This window comes from Leptonychotes weddellii, chromosome 7 (assembly GCF_054177405.1).
Source record: "Leptonychotes weddellii isolate Sample4059 chromosome 7, ASM5417740v2, whole genome shotgun sequence".
Classification (NCBI taxonomy): domain Eukaryota; kingdom Metazoa; phylum Chordata; class Mammalia; order Carnivora; family Phocidae; genus Leptonychotes; species Leptonychotes weddellii.
The window spans coordinates 50,420,412-50,440,277 of NC_138375.1; positions in this window are offsets into that span (position 1 = coordinate 50,420,412).

A 19,866-nucleotide genomic window follows, 5' to 3' on the forward strand; every position below is an offset into this window, starting at 1 on the left:
AAGATAATGATGATAGTTTTCTGAATAATTTCTGTTTTATCCATGTTTCATTATTTGACTATTTGGTTTTGGTGTCTATCTTCCATATTAAGGGATTTCTTCAGATGTTTTGTAATGCTGGTTGTCTGTTCATGATTAAATTTGGAAATGTAAGAGTTAATTTGAAGCTATGAATACTTAGGTGATGTTTGTTGACTTTGATCTTCACTGTGTACTTCACTGGGCAAGGCATTTTTGGAACTTCCTTAGATCAGCATTTTTTTTAATATTTCTTCTTAGATTGGTCAGATTTCCCAGAGAAAACTCTTTCAGAATTTTACTAGAAAGTAGAGGTCTAGGTGCTGGTATTATGGGAGCTAGCATTATGGAAAAAGTATTGTGATTCTTTGAAATAAGCATTCCAAATACATACATTCACCAATTTGAGGTGTAAATCAGGTTAGTTTCTGGAATTTTCCCCGCCAGCTGGCAATTCTTCTGTCTAGGGTCAGGTAAATTTTTTTTTTTCTCCTTCTTCATCAGATTTCCAGCTTCCACAATGTTGCTGGTTTCTTTTCTCCTGCTCTTTCCATTCTATGGGTTTATGTCTAAATAGGAAACAAATGAATAGACACTCTATTACAGTTGTAGTGGTGTTTGGGAGGAAGAAAATTTACATACATGGGTTCAATCTACATTCTTAACTTGAAACCACTTCTCTCTTGAATACACATCATTCCAACTTTTCCCTCCAGAGGCATGATAAACTGTATTTGTTGAGGTTACTAATGAAACTACATTGCTAACTCCAGTATTTTTGTGTTTTTGTTTTGTTTTGTTTTTTTCCTCTCAGTCTTCATACTTGGCCAGTCAGCAGCTGTGACAGGTGAACAGTCTCCTCCTAAATCTACTTTCTAAACTGGCATTTAGGAAAACATTCTCCTGGTTTTCCTTCTACTTCTGTGACTGCTCAGTCTTTCCCTTTTTCAGATTTCTTATCTTTTCATCCTCTCAACAGTGGAATCTCCCAGGATTTACTCCTCAAATTCTTTACTTTTTTTTTTTTTAATCTCCTTCTCTTCATGTTCCTATCTAGTGTTATGACTGTAAGTACCATTCATATGCTGATGTCTCATAAACTTTTATTTACAATCTGGATATCTCTTCTGAACACCAAACTCAAATATTTAATGTCTACTCCTGGATATATAAAGTTATCTCAAACTTAACATCAACCAAATGGAGTTCATGATCTTCTTCCCCAAATCGATTTGTCTTTCCTGAAATCTTCCCCATTGTTGTATATAGTAAATGCGTTCTGCCAATCGCCCAGGCCAAAGTTTGAGTTGTCCTTGACTTCTCTTCCTCAGACACTTCATCTAATATTAGGAATCTGATTACTTCTCATTATTGCCATTGCTATCACTCTCATTTAAACTACCATTTTGTTTCATGTGATTATTATAATAGCTTCCTAAGTGGTCTATCAGCTACTTCTTTTGCCTTCCTCCCAATACAGCAGTTTAACTGGTATGTTAAAGCACTCCAGTGTGTTCCCATTTCACTCAGTGTAAAAATAAAAATCTTTGTGATGGCTAACAAAGTCCTGCATGAACTGTTTCCTTTACCTCCCATCCCACATTACCTTTCTGGCCTTCTTTTCTATTTATTCCTGTTTTGCATCACTCCAGCCACTGTTTTCTTATATTTCCTTGAACATGCTCTCTTGCCTTCATCTGAGAACCTCTGCATTGCTGTTCTCTCTGCCTGGAACATCCTCCATTCTATCCCTACTCTTTACCAATAGTTACACCTCCTTCAAATCTCTGATTAAATGGCACCTTCTCAAGAAAGCACACCCTATCTAAAATTGCAACTCTCTTTTTAAAATAGCAACTCTCCTCACCCACTCATCATTCTATATATAATTTGCTTTCGCCTTTCATCAAGAACTAACATATTACATGTTCGTTTATTTAATAACCATTGGATTATAAGATCTATGTGAGCAAGAATTTTCATCTCTTTTGCTCACTGATATACCTCCAGTGCTTAAAACATAGCCTGACACAGAATATGATCTTGATAAATAAGTGTTGGGTACATAATTGAATGAGGTATATTAGTTTCATTATCATTTTGCATTTGAGAAGATTAAAACTCAGGATTAAGTAACTTGCCCAAGGCCTCAAAATTCCTTAATGTGTGGGCACAATTTAATTCAGATCTCTCTGGCTTCAGTGCCTATGCGTTATCTGAAGAGTAAACTGCAACTGATAAGTAAGTAAGATAAAGATTAGAAATTGTCTGGTAGACTTAAAAACAAAGAAATTTTCTGGTGGCCTTGTCAACAACAATCCTAGGAAAGTAATGAGATAGAAACCATAATGTAATAAGTTTAGGAATGAATGGAGACAAGTTTAACTGCTTCTTCAAGGCCATAAAAAAGGAAAGGGGTACATAAGGAGTTTCTTACCTTCTTTCTTTCTTCCTTTTTTAGAGGGGGGAATCATGAGTGTGTTGAAGTACAAAAGATAATGAAAGCCAGTTGAGAGTGGATAAGGTAAAAGAGGGAGGGGAGAAAAATGATGAAGAAAAACCACTGAGTGGATGGGAGAAGATGTGACAGGAAACATAGAAAGAAAGGTTTATTTATTTTTTAACAATTTTCATAGTAATTTTATTGTATCCAGTCACTTATTCTTGCAATAAATATCAACATACAAGGCCTTATGCACTATTATAGGTCCTGAGCATAGGGTGTTGAATAATAATAACATTATTGAGACTTTTGCATTATTTCATCCTATCCTCACAACAACCTTATGAGATTTATGCTGTTTTAATCCCCCCCCCTTTTTTTTTATGCAGGAGATGCTGAATTTTAAAAACACAATGGATTTGCCCAAGGTAATTCATGTAGGAATCATTGGTGTCTGAATTCCAGTCACAGCCGTCTGACTTTACAACCCATGCCTTTAGTCGCATTTTTCCCACTGCTTAAGAAAACTGAATTTATATTCTGGTGAGGAGAGAGAAACAAACAAGAAATCATTAAACACCCTACAAAGATCATTTTACATTTTACAATGAGATTTAACATATGTTTATAAGATAGTGACTGGGTAGCTACTTGGGTGATCAGAGAATATTTCTCTGAGGAGGTGATATTTAGGCTAAGATTGGAGTATAATAAGCTAGCCACTAAAAGACTTGGGGGAAGAACATTTCAAGCCCATAGGAGAGCTAGTTTCAGGACATTTGTGGATTTATGCTTTTTATAATTAAGAATCTAAAGAACGTTGGTGTGTACCTGGAGACTAGGGAGTGAGGATGAAAAGTGTTGGCATCCCAGATCAGTTTAAACAGGTATGTAGGGCCCAGATCAAGTGGGAGTGAGTTTGTGATCCTGTGGAGTTTAGATTTTATATTAGGTACATTGATGTGCCACTGGAAAGTTTTAAGTATGTATTTAGTGGATGTAATTTATGTTATTGAATGATTATTCTGATTTTAGAGGGCCCTACTGATCAGATATCTTAATGGGTGAAGTGTATTAGAAATTGAAGTTAGTTTCTGTTTTAAGCATGTCTCCCAACCTACCAGTTTATTTACTGCAAAAACAGAGCATATAAAGCCATTTCTATCCTTTTCACTTGATGACTATAAAGAAGCTCACTTCTTCTTCCTAGTTATTGCAAGTGGCAAAATGGCTAAAAATGCTGGAAGAGAATATTGGTTGGGAAAGTAAATTCATTCTTAATTTTGTCAGGATTCACAAACTACTTATTGAGCTCCATACTAAGTGCTGGAGGAAGCAGAGCCCTAAGAAAAACATGGTATGTGCACACATGGGGATGAAAATGGCCCTCTGAAATGTCAGTAAAATAGTAACAACCAAATATTGTAACCACTCACTGTATTTGCCAATTGAATTAGAGATGTGAGTTGAACAAACCAATAAAAAGGAATTTAATTGCTTAAACCAAAGGATTTTGATTGACCATCTCATTAATACTCACTTCATACAGACCAAGTAAAGAAAATTAAATTCCACGAAGAATGAAAATATCATCAGTGTGGTCCAGAGATGTATGTAGCCAGTCAATATGATATTCTAAGCACAGAAAAAAAAAAAAATGAGACAAAGTAATATAGAACAAACAAAATAATAAGATTTAGGAAATAGGATGAAGAATGGCAGAACTAAGTACTTAAAAGAGTACCATTTAAAAGTATACTTCAAAAAAATGAATTGCAACAATGATTACATTAGAGAGATAATTTGTTTAAAGTCTTTGTTTTGTGGAAATTTTGCTATTTGCAGGTTCTTTTCCCTAGGAAGCTAGGCAATGCATTCCTTCAGAACAAAGACCATTGCTGTGGGAAGTAGTGTTACCTGTTGGTTAGGAGCATAGGCTTTGGTCACATTAAACAACAAGCAACAACAACAATAACAACCTGGATTCAAACCCTGCCTCTACAGTTTATGAGTTGTGTGAACTTGAACAAGATAATCAGCAACAGAATGACCCCCTTTCCAAAAGAAAGATAAAGATTTTAGAGCTAGAAAGCAACTTGAGGTCATTTAATTCAATCCTCCTATTTTACTGATAAGGAAATGTTGTCTCAAGGTTGGTAAATGATTTGTCTAAGGTCACATAAATTGCTAATGTTCAGAGCTCCACAATCACAGCCATTCTGAGGACACATTCACTTTTAGAACAGAGATGGCAGCCCTACTGGTGTCTGGAGTGCTTAGAAAACTTTGAAGTATCCCAATGAAAATTAAAGCACAGCCACAGAAAAATCCCAGCTGTTGCATATGATTAGTTTTCCTTTCAGTGTCTTGGGCTTGCAGGTTCTTGAGTGCTGCTTTCTTCAACTCCCTACCTTAAATATAACTTATTTGTGACTTTTTTCAACAGGCATGCAAACTTTCTGAGGCATGCTCTATTTTATTTCTCCCTGCATTTCCTATTGTTCCCTTCCATTCCTTATAGGTGCACGTAGAGGTGGGAAAAACTATGTATCTCCAATTAGGCTACTGCCAATATGTATAGAATCCTAATGGGATAAACCAGTGATCCACAACACAAGGTCCATCTCAGTCTGATTCATTTGAATACACTTCGTATCTATTTGTTTCAAGAGAGAACTTGAGTTTACATGGGAATGGATACAAGTGATTAACCTAGAGTCAGTTTGGGGGTTTTCTGATCCTCAAACATCAATACTGGCTTCATACTCCAGTGATGTTTCTTGGAACATGGATATGCAGAAAGGTATGCTATAAAGAGCAAAACATCATTTTTCCTGCTCTGTGGCAAAACCACAAATGTATTGGCCTTGTTTTTGTCATATCAGGCTTTAGTGCCAAAACATGAAGTCTATTAAAGACACTTGCCATATCCATAGAGTAATTTGACCCTTTTTAAATTTACTCATCACTGACTTAATGCATAGTAACTAGCCGATTAAAATGATTTTAGAATTGGCATATAAAATATGTGGCCATTACAGTCATCTTTTCAGAAGTGGGAGAAATTCCTGCTGAAGCTACAGCTGGAAAATAATTTGCTGAAAAATCGGCTGAAGCGGGAGGTTCCAGCTCATTGAAACTCAATTTATTATATGCTTAAATGACTCCTGGAACAGAAGAATATGTAGGCAGTACAACTAGACAAGGCAAATTCTGTGCTGATAACAAATGTGTAAAACTTCAATACCTATTGGAGAAGTAATAGAAGCCAAATTCTATATGTGCCAACTAGTAGAAAATGTGAACATGCTGTTAGATAATTAACATTTTCCTTATTATGCAGGACTGGGTAGTGAATATGTAACTCAACTCTTTTTTCCCTCTCGATAAGTTGCAACTCAAAAAAGCATATGATTAAAGCAAAGCACAATTTTCTGAGAAACTTTGTGATATGTGCTATAAAGTTATACATTAGCCTGTGGTTCTAAGGTAACAGATCTGTAATCGTGGACCTTGATTAATAATATCAGATGGATGGTAGCTTAGATATTTTATCTTGCACAATTCTATTAAACTTGAAACTGACTAGTATTGAAGATTTACTATGCTGGTGTTACACCCAGTTTGCCATGTCTTATCATTGTATATGTGCAGACAACACTTGATAGGAATTCTCAAAGCCATACAATGTAATATATAATTCAAACTGGCCAATGATATTATTAATATTATGACATTTTGAGTACTCATATACTTTAAGATGAAATATTTTTATAATTGATTTTAATTTCTAATGCTTGTATGCTCAATGTTGAGCTCAATCTAAACTTTAGAACTCCCAACTGTAGCCTGTTTACTCTCAACTCTGCAGCAAAGTTTCAGAAGGATGTAATCTATTTTTTAAAAGTCGTGGAAGTATTACTCAGTATTCTTTTAACACTAAAAAGATGATTAGAATAAAAAAGTGAAATACCCTCTTTATCCCATAGCACTGCAATTTTTACTTCCCTTCACAAGGATTAGATTTTTTTTTTTTAAGAGAAAGAGTACTATTGGGGGGGCTTGGGAAGGGAGGGGTAGAGGGAGAGTGAGAGAATCCCAAGCAGACTCCCTGCTGAGCCCAGAGGCCAGTGTCAGGACCCTGAGATCACAACCCCAGCTGGAATCAAGAGTTTCACACCTAACCTACTGAGCCATCCAGGTACCCCACACAAGGGTTAGATTTATTTTCTTACACATTTCTTACATTTTCCATCTAAAAACATCTGTTTTTACAATATGTTTACAGAAATACACTTACAGAAATGTATAGTTTGGGGTTTCATGTATGTTTTTGTGTGGATATATGTGAATCTATGGGTGTTTTTGCATAAATGTTTTTGAACAATGGTATTGTACTTTTTTTTAGTTTAAACTACCTTGTGGAGAAATTCCATAGGTATAGATAGCTAAATCGATAGATATATTGATAATATAAATTATCTCTATATACGCTTTAAACCTATGAATACCATCCCTCATTATAGACAACAGTTTATTAAAGCATTATTCTATTCATGGAACTTAGAATATTTTCTTTTTTATATAAATAATAAAAACAGTGAACGTCTTTTCCCCTGACTAAAGCATATCTCTCTAAGAAATCTACATGCAGAATTGCTGAGGAAAGGGGAATATACTTTTTAAATTTTGATAGATACTTAAAAATTGGTTTCCAAGTACATATGAAAATTCATTCCTCTACATCTTCATCAAAATTAGATATCTTCATTCTTACAGATATTTCTTTGTTTTAATTTGCATTTTTCAGATCACTTTTATTACCCATTGTATGTCTTCCTTTATAAATTTCTTGCTCATATACAATTCCATATTTTTATTGGATCAATTGTCTTTATTCTATTGACTTTTAGGAGTTCTTTATATGTTCTGGATATATGTGCATGTGTATGTGAAAAATTAATACATGTATGAGAGAGAGAGAAATGTTGCAAATATTTTGGTTTATACACTTATTTTCATTAGTCTTGGTGCCATATTGCTTAGTGGAGGCCTGGCAAATTTTAAAGTAATAATATTATTTATCAGATATTGAATATTATTAGGATAGTGAGTGCTGAACTGTGTTCCTTACATCTATCTCTACTATTTTCCTATTTTTTTTTAAATTTATTTTATTCAGATAGGAATTGATACTTATACTTTATAATCATGAAAACTAAGGTTTGGTGAGATGATGTGATTTACCTACAGTCAAACATTAGACAATAAACAAATAGTAATTCCAGTGAGATTATGGTGGCTCTCCTTATTACATCGTGCTACCAATATCTATATAGATCATAATATTATCTATTATCTATATTTTCTTGAAATCACTTGAACTATACCAAATATTAAGCCTTCACATGGTGCTGACCTCAAGCTGCCTTGGTGAGTAAAAATCCAAGGAATTTGGCAATACAGTGAATTTAACTTGGTGTATGGCAGAGTCTAGAGACTAAATAATACGTCACAATACGTGTAAGCTTTCCTCCCAACACATTAAGAAAACACTGTCATAAACATGGATCCATCTATATCTGCTACGTTCACTTAGCAGAAGGCTAAAATATGAGATATTTTACTTTATATATTGTACATTTCATTATTCTACATTACAAACTCAATGGATTCTTTGGAGGTGATCCATTATGCAATTTAGTTTGGTATTGAAAATCCCAACACAATGAAGAACAAGCTACAAAATTGCAATGAATTTTAAATAATACATCTTGCTTAATATGTGTGCTGATTTACCTAGCACCTCGAGAAGTTTTTCAGGCATTTATTTGATTGTTAGGAAAACTGTAAATAAAAGTGTTCAGCATATTTTCAGATATTAAAACTATTGTTCATCTTGATTTGACACCTTTGAGATTTGAAAATGGGCTGTATCTGCATTAAAGTAGCCCAGTAGATGGAAGAGTGATGGGAAATGTCAGCCACAGCTGTGGGTACTGGCCCCAAATTTAAGAAGACTGAAAGGAAAACTTTCTTCCCCAAACTGACCTGTCTCAGATTAATAACACATCCAATCCTGATTACATTTCATCTGTCATTCTCCAGGATTAATTCCTGTACAATATGGTTGAATGCATATGATCTTGTCAGCCCCATTTTGTAAAATTAATTAATGGTGATTAGATGTATGAATTTCAAAAATTTGGAATATGTTTACTGATGTAAAATATATTTTCTAACATGCAGTGTTTTTTATTGGGACGATGTTTTATGTTTCTCCTAAGACCCAGAGAAGATTCCAAATATATATATATATATATATATGCTATATTTACATAGCATATACAGATATACTGTGCATTATATGTAATACTTACTGCAGATATAAAGGACCAAACCTAAAATATAGAAAAAGAAGAAAACCACTTGTTTCAACCAAAGTATTACAGGACAGATTTTATATTATTTATTTTTAAGGGTAAGCCAGGTTCAAAGTTAATGTCAAACATAATTTTGTATTCAAAATTTGAAATATGTAATTGTCCTTAGACAAAATCTTAGAACAGCATGTCTTCTTGCCAAATTTGTATTTGCATAATAGTTAGCTATAAGGTTATAGATCACTTTGTGGCAGAGTGCCAACCCATAAACTGCTACTAAAAACTTCAATCTGAAATACATTTATCTCAGTTAGGAGTTTGAATCCTCCATAAAAAATGAAATGCACTAGAGTCTCTTAGTTCTTAAAAAAGAGAACAAATTCTGTTTATTTCCACATTTCTTCCTTTAACTGCTGCAGACAAAAATGCAAAATGAATGTTGACATATTTGTTTAGCATCCCTGAATAGATTAAACTGCTTTAGAAGTTGTTCTGTAATCAGGCTTGAAAAATGGAAGCTAGCAGTCACATCCCTGGATAGATTAAATTGTTTCAAAAGTTTCTCATTAATCAGACATGAAAAAAATATTATCAAAGTAGCTGTAGGTCCTTTGAAAAATACTTGAAATTTTCCTTACAACAAACTTTTTTGCAGCTTCACTGTATAATGACTGTTTTAGTCATACGTATACAAAATATTAAGTATATAACCTGTTTAAGTTCTCTGTAGGTGAGTTGCTAAGTACAAACAAATATTGATCCATTGTGAAGTACACTGTGTGTGTACAAAGATTGATTGTGAAGTACACTGGGCTGGCTGTGGAGGTGTCCTTTGCTTATATGTATCTTTGGGCAAATAAAATAGGTAAAAATTTGAACTTTGTTCAGGTGAACTGCAAGTATTTGAATGTTATTCTTCATAATAATTCTGTAAGTTTAACATTGCTGTACTAATTTTAGAGATGAGGAAACTAAATTTCAAAGGTATTAGTTGATTTGTCTTATATCATAGCAGTTAGGTAGCAAGTATTCAATGTTAGACCTATCTCACCCCAAAGTTTCTATTCCTCCCATTCTGTACTCTCTCTGAAATAGCTTTTCCCTTTGTAAAATGAAGTGACTGGGTTATATTATTAATATTTTTAGGTTTTCTCTAGCTCTCATGTATAGGGTCTCTGATTCTTGATTTGATTTAATCTCCCCTTTCAAGTTTGGTTATATCACCTCAGTGTTACATAATACATAGAAGTAAATTGTGACACTTACTCTATTTTCCACTCAAATCCTCTAAATTCCTGCCAAACAGGAACTGAGACTTGGGATAAGGAATGATTCATTTACTATAGAAATGGATATTATTCCAGCAGTGTGAACTCTTGACTTTACTTTCATCACTCAGCCAATGAGTATAAATGACTTGAATTTGATAGGCGCCATGCAGGCAAAAGACACACATTCACACCATTATATTTTTAGTACATTTGATAAATTTACTCATACATTTGAATGTAGTCAACAATGAATCACCACTAGTTACATTAGTTCTTTTACAGGTTTTGCTCTTCACACATTATTCTTTCTATAAAAATACATGACATTGCCAAATAGTGATCAAAAAGGAGTGGTCATATTCTCTTGGATTCAGGGTATGTTTTTAAATGAAAAATATTCATAAATGAAATTTAATTTCTATTTTCCCCCACATGCAATAAGTTATTAGATGCATCTCATTCATTGAGAAGGGTACATTTAGTATGGCTTAGCAAGAACGATGAGCTTTCTTTCAAAGAAGCAGTTGTACTAAAGAGCAGCTTGAATAGTCAAAGAAGAAGTCATAATTTTAGTCAAATATTTCATGTCACAAATGATGTCAAAATTATTAAGATGTCATGGACAGATTTATGATTTCAACCATGATAGAGTAATAGGTATCAGACTTGCCTCCATAAACAATATAAAATTGGATAAAATATATGAGGCCATATTTTAAGATCTAGAATAATAGGCAGCATGTGGAAGAGATCTTTGAAAAAGAGAAATGTAAAAGATGTGTTTAGCTTGCATTCCAGATTTTTACGTGAAGATACTTTCCAAAATGTGACACTGAGAAATGAAACTCAAACAGAAACCAGAGGCCTCAATAACTGGGGAAAATAGAAATCAGAGTTTGGGGCTGCTCAGGGCCTGAAATTTGTGGAACAGGGTATTGGAGATGAGAGATCTGTGCAGAGAGGGAGTCTTAGAAATTTGCATAAGGTTCCACTTGAGTATTTAGCCAAATACTAATATGTGCATGTGGTAAAACCCTGCAAGGCTTGGTAGAGAACAGCTGTTGAACGGCTGTGAGCTGAAAAAAAATCTTTTTTTTTCAGAAACTACACAATACTGGGAGACATTGGTATTCTTACTATCAATAGAGAAACATTTCTGAACTTACCAAACATTCAGTAGATTCCACTGAATGCCCATTCAGTTTGGCAAAAAGGTCAAACCTTAGCAGTATGTCTAGGTAAATATACTCTAACAGAGCTTAAAACAAAACTACGACAGGATAAATTATACAGCTCAGCAACTGTGAAAGAAAGAAAACACAATTTAATCAGACATAAAAGTAGTAACCACAATATTGAGAATACCTCTGAAAAGAGTAACCCTACCCTCTCTCCCCTTAAGGAAAAAACAAACAAACAAAACAAAAATGAACCATAACTATGAGAAAAAGCAGTCAATAGGAATACCACCAGACATTCTACATATGTTGAAATCAGCATTCAAGAACTTTAAAGCAACTGTTATGAAAATGTTCAGTACTTTAATAAAATGTGTATAAAATGAATGACAGATGGAAGAACTCGATAGAGAAATGAAAAATATGACACAGGACCAAATGGGTGTTCAAAAACTGAAATGAATATTTTTCAGTATAGCTCAACTGAAGATTAGACACTAGAGAAGAACAAAAACCTTCAATAGACATAAAGGCACATCAGAAGAAATGAAAGCAAACGAAAGTGTAGCTAGAAAAAAAAAGAAGAAAGCATGTATACTGACTTGTGGGAAAAAAATTCATGTCTAAGGTATATGTCATTAAAGAAACAGAAGGAAAGAAGAACAATCTTTCAAATCTTATAAAATATAAAACTCATAGATCCAAGGAAAACTTACCAATAGTCCATTTCAAAAATGAAAACAAGGAGAAAATATCAAAAGCAGCCAGAAAATAAAAAGTATTATATATAGGCAAACAATGAAAACAATTGCTGACATCTTATCAAATACAGTGTAGGTCAGAAAGGAATAATATTTTTAAAGGACCAAAGGAAAAAAGTCATGTAGAAATCTAATCCTATACATGGTATCATTTAAAAATGAAGGTGAAACAAAGACTTTTTCACATAAGCTAAGGCTGAGAAAATTTGTTACTAGCAGACCTTTGTTAAGGAAATATTAAAGAAGATTCCTCAGGGTGAATTAAAATGATATCAGAAGGAACCTCAGATCTACATGAAGAGATAAAGAATACAGGGAACAGTAAATATGTAAATAAATAAAAAGATTTATTAAAGAATTTATATCCAATATATTAGCAAGGTGTTTCAGACTTAAAACATATGGAAAATAAATCTATATAATATCACAAAGGACTAGATAGTGACAAATGGAATTATATTGCTGGAAGCTTCTAAAATTATATGTAAAGTTGTATTAATCCTTAATATATTTTAATCATTAAAGTGACCACAAAAATTAAAACGAAGAAGTATACCAAAAAAGGTATACCAACAAACCAAGAGAGGAGATTAAAAGAATGAACACCAAACAATGCTTGACTAACTTAAAAGCTCAGGGAGGAAAGGAAAAAACAAGAGAAATGAACAGAGGGAACAAACAAAGATAATAAAACTGATGGTAGACTTAAAATCAACCTTCTCAATAATTACACAAAATACTAATTGACAAAACTTTCCAATTAAAAGCATTAATTGCCAGAATAAATAAAACAAGATCTAAATATATTCTATTTACAGAAGAAATTTAAATTGAAATTGAAGGAGTCAGAAATAAGAAGATGAAAAAAATATATTCTATGTGAACACTAATCAGAAGAAAGTTGAATTGGATATAATATTACCAGAAAAAGTAGACTTGAAGACAATGCATTCTACCAGCAAAGTAGAGGAATATTTTTTAAGGATTAAATGTATAATTTATCAAGAATTTATAGTAGTCTTAAATTTGTATGTGCCTAGTAAAAGAGCTTCAGAATATATTAAAACAAACTGACAGAACCAAAAGACAAATTCACACTCAGATTTGAATACTTCATATCTTTCTAAAATGGATAAAGCAAAGTGACAGAAAATCGGTAAAGATATATTCAAACAACCAATTTGATAGGTTATCAACCAACTTGAGCTAATTTACATTCTTATTAGAATCTAACCATATAAAAAAATACATATTCTTGGGTGCCTGGGTGGCTCAGGTCATGATCCCAGGGTACTGGGATGGAGCCCTGCATGAAGCTCCCTGCTCAGCGGGGAGTCTGCTTCTCTTTCTCCCTCTGCTCCTCCCCCCACTGCTTGTTCTCTCCCTCTCTCTCTCTCTCAAAATAAATAAATAAAATCTTTAAAAATATATATTCTTTTCAAATACACTTTATATTTTCCACAAAACAGACCATATTATAGGCCATACACCATATCCAATAAATTTCAAAATATTTAATTCATCTATAGTATGTCCTCTGATCAAAACAGAATTATATTAAAAATGAGTATCAGAACAATATTTGAAAGAAATTCTCCAAATTTAGAAATTAAACTAACATTCTGAAATTCCTAATGTTCCTAAGTCACCTTTGGGTCAATGAGTAAATCAGAAAAAAATTAGATAAAAACATAAACAGAAAAAAATTTATATATCAAAATTTGTGGGATGCAGCAAAAGTGTGTTTAGAGAAAAATGCATTGCTTAAAGTGATTGTAGTAGAAAATAAGAAAGTATAAAATTCATGAAGTTCCGTCTCAAGAAGCCAGAAACAGAAGAATAAATTAAATGCAATATAAGTAGAAATAAAAGTAATAGATAAGAGTACAATAGAAAATATAGAAACAGTGGGGAAATGAAGAAAATTTAAAATTGGCATTTTAAAATTATTGAAATTTTTGGGCGCCTGGGTAGCACAGTCAGTTAATCATCCGACTCTTCGTTTCAGCTCAGTCATGATCTCAGGGTCTTAAGATTGAGCCCCCAATGGGCTCTGGGCTCATAGGAGAATCTACTTGAGGATTGTCTCTCTCCCTTTCTGTCTGCCCCTCCCCCCACCCCTCTCTCTCTTTCTCTATTAAATAAATATATCTTTAAAAAATTAAAAAAAATAAAAGTATTAAAATTTTGATCTGCCTCAGTACTGATCACAAAAAAAGGAGAAAACAAGTGGAGTCAATGAAAGCATGTAATTTAATAACCTAGTGATACTAAAAGGAAATAAGGGAATTTATAAGCAATTTTATTATTTTGATTACACAATAATTAAACTGAACCATATATATTATCAAACCTGACACTGGAAGGAACAGAAAATCTGGATGGCCTTATATATATTAAAGAAATTAGATTTGTATTCATAATTAAGAATTTTCCAACAAAGACAAGTCCAGACCCAGATGTATGTAAGAAATAAATAATATCAATCCTACATAATTTTTTCAGAAAATAGAGAAAAGAGGGAATACTTTCCACCTCACACTGATCATGATGCCAAAATCAGTCAAGAACATTATAGAAATAAAAAAAAATATCTTTTATGAACATTCTTGTGAAAATCCTTAAAATATTAGCAACTTGAATCCATGCGAAGTGCTGGAGAGGACATGGTACATCCACTTTGGAAAACAGTTTATTTCTTATCAATTTAATTATATCCTTAGTTAATCCAGCCATCTAGATATTTATTTACCCAAAATAAATGAAAACATATTGACATGAATTAAAATGAATACATAACTTTACATGAACATTAATAGCAGATGTATTTATATTTATGGTAGCCCAAAACTGAGGGAAAAATGCATACAGTAGAATGAAAAATGCATAAGTATATGGATGATCTTACAAAGAGAATATTGACTGAAAGAAGATATATGTACTCCTTTCTTGTATGAACTTATATGATTACACTTGTGTAAAGTTCAAACTATGGTATGAGAAGTCAAAATGGTGGTTACCCTGGAGAAGGCAATTAGTAAAGGGGCTTAATAGCACTTCTGGAGAGTTCTAATGGTATTGTTCTTGATTTCGGTGCTAATTAGAGACCTTCCTTATTTTGTAAAAATCCATTGTGCTGTAAACCTTTATTTTATGCTTTTTTCTTTGTTATTTTTAAAAATTGCACTAAAACCCATTGGATTTCAGAAAGGGTCATATAAACTTGAGGCAAATTGGGATTTAGTTTGGCTTTTGGAATTTTATTAGAATTATATTATCCCAGTATTTTTATTCTGATGGTCATAATTTTGTACATATCATCTAATACAGTGATTGGAAAATAGAAAGCATACAATAAATGGCATTAATTGTTTCAATAATGAAATTCTAAGGGAGTAAATGAGTGACTACTATATGTAAAACCAACTGTAATATTTACGATTATTTCTACAAAAAAGAAAATATAATGGGAATAAAAGCACTGTGAGGTAATCAGAGCAACATATTTTTCTTAATGTATTAACTTCTCTCTTAATATAGAAGGATATCTAGATAGTCAAACAAGTAGAGACTTACATCACATACTTCTTTTAATTATTTTTCTTCATAACAGCTCTTGAGAAGTTATACCATTTATTCACAATGGCTCTTGTTTTCAGTACAATGAAGTTTTTCATCCTAAAATATAATAAATACACTATAAGAAGTGATATTTTCACATGATGATTTTAGGCAATGAAACACTAATCCATTTTCATGACACAATAGTTTGTATTCAGAGCATATAATATGGAACAAAGTGAATTGTGTACCATTCAATTTCAAGTGATACTAACATGCTTTTCTTTGTTTATGTATGATTAGCAAGAAAGAGGTACAGGTAGAATCTTCTATAAATATTTTTCTGTTTTCCATATATATTTTCCACACTTCCTTTGAAGTGCCCTCATGTTTATCCTTAAATTTGCTCCAAAAGTGCCTTAACTTTATATTTAAATACAGATTCAGTGCAAGGTGGCTATGAGTCTATAAAGTCTGTAAAATTGGTGAAAATGTATCCAACAGAATTTATTTTTCAAAGAATTACTCCCTTAGGCACATTTTCTGCCAGTCACCAGCTTTGGAGAGTACAATATATGTTCAATATATTATGTGTTGTGTAAAAACTACAGTGTTTATTTTCAGATTGTTAGTCATCACTTGTATAAACTTGTTTTTATTTTTAATTGATATATTTTTCTACCTGTAAATATTGTGTATCTTGGATTAGTTTGGACTGCATCATATTTTTTCTCATTACAGCTAGAGGAAAATATGTTTTCATAACATGACTTTATCACTTAGCAAGAGGGATTTTCGGAATAAATTGAAGTGACTAAGCAAGATATGGTGTGTATGATCTTCCAAGACCAGTAATTTTAATCACGAACAACAAAAAAAATTACTGCCTATGTTTTCTTTTAGGAGTTTTATACTTTCAGCTCTTTAGATCTTTAATCCATTTTGAGTTTATTTTTGTGTGGGATGTAAGAATGTGGTACAATTTTTTTCTTTTGTGTGTGGCTGTCCAGTTTTTCCAGCACCATTTATTGAAAAGACTGCCTTTTTCCCATTGTATATTCTTGTCTCCTTTGTCATAGATATATTGAACATATGTGTGTATCAGTTTACTTCTGGGAAATCTATCCTATTCTGTTGATCTATGAGTCTGTTTTTGTGCCAGTACCATAAGGTTTCGATTATTATAGCTTTGTAGTATATCTTGAAATCTGGGATTGTAATGCTTCCAGCTTTATTCTTCTTGCTCAAGATTGCTGTGGCTGTTTGAGGTCTTTTGTGATTTCATACAAAGTTTAGATCTTTTGTTCTAGTTCTGTAGAAAATGGTATTACTATCTTGATGAGGATTGCACTGAAATGTAGATTGATTTGGGTAGTATAGAAATTTTAACTATATTAATTCTTCCAATCCATAGCATGGTATATCTTTCCATTTTTTTTTGTCATCTTCAATTTCTTTCATCAATGTCTTATACTTTTCAGAGTATAGGTCTTCCATCTCCTTGGTTATTTTTTCCCTAGGTATTTTACTCTTTTTGGTGTAATTGTAAATGCGGTTGTTTTCTTGATTTATCTTTCTGCTTCTTTATTATTAGTGTATAGAAATATAATTCTGTATATTAATTTTGTATCCTTTAGTGGATTCGTTTATCAGTTCTAATAGTTTTTTGGTGGAGTCTTTAGGGTTTTCTATATATAATATTATGTCATCTGCAAATTGTGACAGTTTTACTTCTTCCTTATCAATATGAAAGGCCTTTAATTTCTTTTCCTTGTTTGATTGCTGCAACTAGGACTTTCAGATATAAGTTGACTAAAAGTGGTGAGAGTGGACATCTTTGTCTTGTTTCTGATCTTAGAGGAAAAGCTCTCAGTTTTTCTCTATTGAGTATGATGTTAGCTATGGGTTCTTCATATACGGGCTTTATTATGCTGAGGTATGTTCCCTCTAAACCCATTCTGTTAAGAGTTTTTAATCATGAGTGAATGTTGTATTTTGTCAAATGCTTTTTATGCATCTGTTGAGATGAGCATCTACTATTTTAAATTTTGTTACATACACACTAAATATTTTCTGTGACACATTTTGCCCCATCTATACTTTCAATAAAACTGTAAAATGATAGGCAATTACCAAACAATAATTTTTAAAGTTTTATTCTGCAAGCATGTCTAAGAGATTTTAGCTAACCACACAAATATGAAATAAAATTTGTATGTTCAACTACAGTAATTTTTTGTAGAAATCAGAAGGCTTAATATAGAAACTGAATCACTATGCACATGAATCTGATGGGATGGTGGGGGTTAGCAGGAAAAAAAAGAACTGAGAATTTCTACTAATTCAAGTGTGAACTTCTAGATTTGCCCATGGCAAATTGTTGATCACATTCTTTAATGGCACTTGAAATATCAATTTTTGAATATATTACTAAAATATTCACTGCATTGACAGGCAGGGAGTGAAACAAGAGTAATTTACATAGAGGTAAAATTTATTCTTAAAATAAGTCACAAAACAACTTTGGCATATTTACTGAAATTCTTGACAGTACTAATTTAAAGTTAGCACTTTATGAAAAACTCAACAAAGAATGATATACATATATGTGAGTAGTAATACATAAATGCCCATATAAATCAAATTACTAACATAATGAAAATTGGCCACATTGTTAGGTTAATGAGAATATATATTTTCGTTAATAAGTGAAGATGATGCATTATGTTTTTAAAACTTAATCTTGTCTAAAAGATTTGAAGCATTTTTAATTGAGTTTGTTTCTGTCTTAGTTCTTATTTTAAAGATTAAAATTTCCCCTAAAAAAACCTAACATTATTATATCTCCTGGATCTGTAAGGGATTAAGTCTCCTATGTCTCTTAATTTTTAAAAATTTGATTTAAATTTGACTTTGGCATAAAATATAATTGTCAGAAGGAGATGCTGCAGAAAGTTCTTTGAACAAGATTAATGCAATTCTATATTTATTATTCTTGCCTTAAGCATAAAATCCAGAACTCCATGATGACATGTACTATCTCAGAACACACTTTTTAATACATCTATTTTGAGTTATTTCAAAGTTTTCGAATTGTGAATATTAAAGTAGGAATCTGATTCAAACTGGAAGTCTCAGAAGTAAGTATCCAAACCATTTTCTTAGAAGGCAAAGATCAGAAGCAGTATGGATACACTTGGATTCAGCTCAGGATACCCCTTGAGCTTTTTAAAACAAATATTATTTAATTAAGGAAGTACTGGGCTTGATAGTCCAGTATTATAGTAAAGTGCACTATATTTTCCATTTTCCATTCCTCTTTGGAACTTGCTTGGGGTAATTATTTTGCTTGTTATCTCTCTTTGAGGGTGGTCAGATTTTCATTGTTTTTTTTCTTTTCTGGTGTATTATATGAGATGTTTCTTGGTTACAAGTGACAGATACCTCTGTCAAACTAGATTATGTTAAAAGAAAAGGACAAAAAGCAGAATTTACCAGAATACAGGCCATCTCAATCAAAAGTGAGGAAGCATAGTTCTTCCTTCAGAAAGGAATGAACAAAGAACTGGAATGGCAGAAAGGTATTTGTCTCTCTGCTGCTGTATGTTCTTCTACCTGTACTTTACTATGGACAAGTGTTTACTTCACTCCTTACACATTCGCTTTCTCTGCTGTGGTACTCTAGTTTTAGGGAAACATGGATTCTCATCACCACATTGAATCTCTCCATTCTAATTCTAGATACCAGGTAGACAAAATATGATCCAGTTTGAGTAAAGTGTTCACCTTTAATCCAATGGGTATGGCCAAGGCTGATAAGGAACAGTACACTGTCCACTCAACAGAAGTTTTAGGATCACAATCAAAGCAGGAGACTTAGGGGCAGTGGATGTGGGTAATGAAGGAAGGATACAGGTGTATGGCTAATAAACACTTTTAGGTAAAAGACACATAGACCCAACAGGCACACAGAAATATTCCTTACATTCACAGTGACAATGTTTGGTTGTCTGGATAGGTAAATTTGAATAATTCCTTGAATAAAAAATTTGTACTTATCATGAAAAGTTACCCACATATGCATACCTCGTTCACATCAATAGTCTTAAAGGTTTTTTTTTTATTTTATTTATTTATTTTTTTATTCTTATGTTAATCCCCATACATTACATCATTAGTTTTAGATGAAGTGTTCCATGATTCATTGTTTGTGCATAACACCCAGTACTCCATGCAGAATGTGCCCTCCTC